Raw genomic sequence first — 5,845 nt, 5'->3', positions numbered from 1 at the left:
CCACATTCTCAGCAAGGGGAGCCGTGTTTTCCCATGCTGATATGGCTTCTTATCACGTGGCCTCAGCCTCTCCTCAGCTGCAACGTAGTGCTCCTCCGCCAGCGCTTCCCAAACTAGGCTTGGATCAATCTCATACGGTAAGTCCCCCAAGCCCTCAACCTCCGAGAGGTCCTCCTTGTCCCCCTCACCCTCCTCCTCCTCCTTCTCCCTACCCCCGTGCTACTCGTCCTCCCCACCTTCCTCCTCCTCCCCACCCCCGTGCTGCTCCTGGTCCTCCTCACTCCCATCCTCCACCTCATAATCATCCTCAGCTGCGGGAGGGGGGCTAGGACTAGGAGTGTCTAACTCCCTAACAAAAATCTGGCGAAAGACAAATCTAAACCTCGACAGCCCTCGCCAAGTCTGCTCAGGGACATACCCTCGAATCATCACCGGCATTATCCGCTCAACCCATATGTGGTAGTCTTGACTCTTGAGTCCTTTTACTTGCAACGTTTACAAGTTCACACTCCTCATCCAGTTGGCTGTGAACCCATCAAGGAAAAACAAGGAGTCCTTCATCCATTGGGAGACCTCCCTTTTTTGGGCCTTTGTGAGGCAAAACGGAGTGTGTGGCTTAGTCCATGTTTTTTGGCACCATGAGGTGGCTGCATGTTCAACTCTGGCCTATCGCACCACCTTTCTTGATCAATTCGAGCCTTTATGTTATCCTTCTTCTTCTCAGTGTCCACAATGGTGCTCCAAATGGCTTCACTGATATTCTTCTTGATGTGCATTACATCAATGTTATGCGGGAGCTCGAGAAACTCAAAGTAAGGGAGCTTCCATAAGCACGGCTTGTGAGTCCAATGGTGTGTCTCCCCATATCCCAATAAACCATTCCTATCAGGGCTAGGCTGAAGAGCATCTAATTTGGCCTTGATTTCCGTTCCGGTCTTCAGAATTGGCTTCGGGTCCTTGACAACATGGCCTTTCTTGAAACTCTTTACATCACTCATGTATTCATGCCTCCGCTCAAGGAACTGTCGAGCTTCATCAAAGCATGAATACTTGCCTCCCTTGTTGAGCCAGAAGAAAGTCACGGCATGCCTGCACTATGGGCAAGGCCACTTCCCATGTGTACACCACCCGTAGAACAAAGCACGTGCTGGCAGGTCATGCAGGGACATGTGGTACAAGACATACATATCGAAGTAATCCTTCTGTGATGCTTCATATATTCAGATCCCGCGACATTCCCAGCCACGAACCAAGTCATCCACCTGCGGTTCCAGGTACACATTCATGTTCTTACCCGAGTATTATCATCGACCTTCCCCCCTGGGATTATCATCGACACAAACATGTTCTTTGATCTCAGGCAGACGCCAGGGGGAGGTTCATAGGAATAAAAAACGCTGGCCAACAACTGTATACTGCCACCGACATACCATATGGATTGAACCCATCGGTTGATATCACAACTACTATGCTCCTCGGGTGACCCGCTTTCAGTGGAAATTTCTTGACAAAGTTCTTCCATGCACTACCATCCGACGGATGTATCATCTTGTCGGTGTATCTGTTTCCTTCTACGGTCCACCTTATCTGCTGGGCAGTATCCTCAGTCATGAAGAGCCGCTGGATCCTCGGTAGGACTAGAAGATAGCGGAGGATATTCTTGGCAATCGTGGTCTGCCTCTTCTGACCATCACCATTGCGGTCTACCTCAAAGTACCTAGAGTAATTGCATCTGATGCAATAATTTGTGTCAGCATGCTCCTCTCTGAATAGCATGCATCGCTTTGGACAAGCGTGTATCTGCTGAGATGACATCTTAAGGTCACTGAGCAATTTGGTCGAATATTAGAAGTTTTGCGGCAAGAGGTGCCCTTTCGGAAGAATGCTGCCAACAACGACCAGAAGTTCATAGAACCCATCTCTGCAAAAGTTCCCGTGGCACTTAAAGGCCATAAGGCGAGCGATGGCATCTAGTTGGGTAACCTCTGTATTTTCATGTAGGGGTTTATGCGAAACAAATAGAGCCTCATAATACTCCTTTGTGTTTTCCTCTGGGTCCTCACTTGTCTCCGCATCCTGAGGTGTCTCCGCCTCTGCATGAGGGCTTTCGGGCACATTACCATTTGCCAAGTTTCCTAAGCACCTACCAAACCCAGTGTCATATTCTCCCCTAGGTTGAATCTGCCGCACCTCCTTCCTAGCACGTTTATTTGCCTTTTCTCCATGGAAAGTCCAAGTCTTGTAGGTAGGTGTGAACCCAAACTTGAGCAGGTGATTACTCATAGTTTCCTTGCCATGTGGCTTTTGGTTAGCGCACTTACTACAAGGGCACCAAACTATTCTAGGTCTGCTAGGAATGTCAAATGCACTATCCACAAACTGCTCGGTCTTTTCTCCCCATTCATCAGTATAGTTCCACTAACTGATTCTGCCATCATACATCCAGCCACGATTATACATCCTCTAATCAGCACCAAAGTAGACAAGCATAGCATTTATATCAAATAGGAAATAAATGCATCATATTATTATTTTTTACGCATGCATCAACCTGAAACTCTACTAGGTGGGCTCCTAGCAGCCGCCGGATCCGTAGATTGAGTACGTTCTCCCTGCTCTACCCTGATCCGAGACAGAATTTCGGCAGCACCTCCCCGCTGCTCTCCCGATACATGTCTCGGTGAAAAGCCGAGAGGGGTGTGCATCCGGAGAACAACGGGGAGGCGCTACCGAAATCCTGTCTCGGATCGGGGTAGAGCAAGGAGAACGTACCCAACTACGCTTCCGCCTGCTGTCCCGATAAATGCCGTAAGAGTTATGGTTCATAATATGCGAGACTACTAATGCATATTTATCCGTGTAACCCTTACGGTCGGGAAGAGACGCCTAGGTATCGCGATAGACTTGGTGATCTAGACACAAAAAAACCTAGGTACAAGAGAGGTGAATGGATTCTCACCCTCGAAGCGTGATCGACAGCCGGCGAAGAAGACCAATGACTCTCCGGCAAAATCCCCTCCGGAAAAACGGTCCTTCTAAGCAACGCTCCTCAAACAGCCCGACAACACCGACCCCTGTGTCCACCTCGAAACATCGTCTGCATAGAGAGAAAACTAATTAGCGATAAAGACCATTTGTTTGCTCTAAATCCCAGTATTATAAATACACTATTTCTAATAAATTGTGCCCTAAATCCAATTTCTAAAATAATTTCTATACTAAACTACCATATTTTTCATGAAATTTTATTTTAACTACTAATTAGCATGCATATTATTTTATAACTACCCTAAATATAATAAGTAACATGCAAATTTCAAAAAATAAGAAGAAGAGGCACATACTTGTCGCGCCCGACGCGCGCGGGAGGCTGCAGGGCAGAAGAGGCGGGCCAGGTGGTGGCGGCCGGAGCTTCTATGCGGCTGGTGGCGGCTCGGGTGGTGGCGAGCACCATGGCGAGCAGGAGGGGAACGGCCGAGGCGGACGAGCAGCAGCCGACAGGGACACGGGCATCAGTAGCAGCCTGCCGGCGCTAGCGGGAGCAACACAAGAGGGGGCCAGCGGCGAATGCGTGGGAGGGGAGGGGAGGGGTGGCGACGAATGCTGCGAGATGAGGGGCTGGTGGCGGCGACGGCTGCGTGGGGCGATTCCAGCGGGGGCGGCGCGGGCGGGACGCAGGAGGGTGGGGATCCGGATGAGGGTTGCGCGTGCATGTTTGTTTGGTCGGGAGCATGCGTGGCCTGACCAGCTGGTTGCCTTATCGGCAACTTTGATGTGCGCGTGCCTTTGCCATGCGGCAAAGGTGCTTTGTCGTGCGCCCGAACCTTTGTCGTGCGCCAAGGCACCTTTGCCGTGCGGTGGGTCCTTTGCTGTGCGGCAAGAGTCTTTGGCGTGCACTTATGCACGGCAATGATTTTTTTATTTTCACCATTCCCACAATGCTTCTTTTAGTGTTTGTCGACTTTTAAATTTCTGGTAAATGGCACCAATCCTTTGTTTTACAGCAAGGCTTTACTTGGTAGACAGACGTAGAGAACAAGGTACCATACCTCGCAGAGAAATGTAGGGGGGTAGACCAGCCGTCGGGGCACACATACCGCTGTTTTGGGGGGGAGGGGGAGAATGACCGCCGGAGCACCGGAATCCCACCAAATCTTGCATGTGGACCTATGCTATGTGTCAAAGTGTGGTGGAAAGTGTAATGGTGCTAAAATAGCTCCCCTAAACCCTAAACTAGGGAGGCTTCGACTAATGCAACTGCAGCTGCTGACACAGGAGCTGCAAAACCCTAAATTCTAAACCATAACCCTAAACCCTAAGCCTAACCCTAACCCTAAATCATAACCCTAACCCTAACCATAAACCATAAACCTAACCCTAACCATAACCCTAACCCTAAACCATAAACCTAACCCTAACCAGTAGATCAAGGCAGCTCATGTGATAATGGCTAGTTGCAGGTGAGGCTACCATGTGGCAAAGGGTTCCAAGCTTGGTTTTCCATGTGTATATGTCCTAAACAAAACTAAAACGATGAAAAAGTGCATTGGTGGAACCTCGCGCGGAGAAATCTAGGGGGTAGACCCGTCGGGGCACACATACCGTTGTTTTTGGGGGGCAGGGGGAGAACGACTGCCGGAGCACCGGAATCCCACCAAATCTTGCATGTGGACCTATGATATGTGTGAAAGTGTGATGGAAGGTGTAATGGTGCAAAAATATCTCCCCTAAACCCCAAACCATAAACTGGGGAGGCTTCGAGCCCTAAACCCCTAGACCCTAAACCATTAACTACATGTGCTGACACGGGAGCTGCAACACCTTAAATCCTAAGCCCTAACCCTAAACCCTAACCCTAACCCTAACTCTAACCCTAAATCCTTACCCTAAAACTAAAGCCTAACCCTAAACCTAAATCCTAACCCTAACCCTGACGAGGAGATCAAGGCAGTTCTTCTTGGAATAATGTGCCTAAGTGTCGTCAGTGCATGTGGACTACCTTGTTGAAGACAACGCGATGGATGATATCTTCTTACCACCAGAATTGGATGGGAAGCTTGGTATATGTGCCCACTTTTGAAGATTGTCTTCAAGAACAAGTTACCGAGAAGGGTGGCTCATGTGATAATGGATGCAGGTATATATATAAATGGAGGTTACCATGTGCCAAAGGGTCCCAAGCTTGGATTTACATGTGTATATGTCCCAACCAAACCTAAAACAATGAAAAAGTACATTGGTGGAACCTCACGCGGAGAAATCTAGGGGGTTGGACCCGCCGGGGCACACATACCACTGTTTTGGGGGGAGGGGGAGAATGACCGCTGAAGCAGCGGAACCCCACCAAATCTTGAATGTACGTATGCTATGTGTGAAAGTGTGGTGGAAGGTGTAATGGTCCAAAAATATCTCCCCTAAACCCTAAACTGGGGAGGCTTCGAGTAATGCAACTGCAGCTGCTGACGCGGGAGCTGCAAAACCATAAATCCTAAACCCTGACCCTAACACTAAACCCTAACCCTAACCCTAAATCATAACCTAACCATAAACCCTAACCCTAAATCCTAACCCTAAACCCTAAACCTAACCCGAACCAATAGATCAAGGCAGCTCATGTGATAATGGCTAGATGCAGGTATGCTGGAGGCTACCATGTGCCAAAGGGTCCCAAGCTTGGTTTTCCATGTGTATATTTCCTAAACAAACCTAAAACAATGGAAAGGTACATTGGTGGAACCTCGCGCGGAGAAATCTAGGGGGTAGACCTGCCGGGGCACACATACCGCCGTTTTTGGGGGAGGATGGGGAGAATGACCGCCGGAGCACCGGAATCCCACCAAATCTT

This window comes from Lolium perenne, chromosome 2, assembly GCF_019359855.2.
Source record: "Lolium perenne isolate Kyuss_39 chromosome 2, Kyuss_2.0, whole genome shotgun sequence".
Taxonomy (NCBI): domain Eukaryota; kingdom Viridiplantae; phylum Streptophyta; class Magnoliopsida; order Poales; family Poaceae; genus Lolium; species Lolium perenne.
This window is presented reverse-complemented; position numbering follows the sequence as displayed.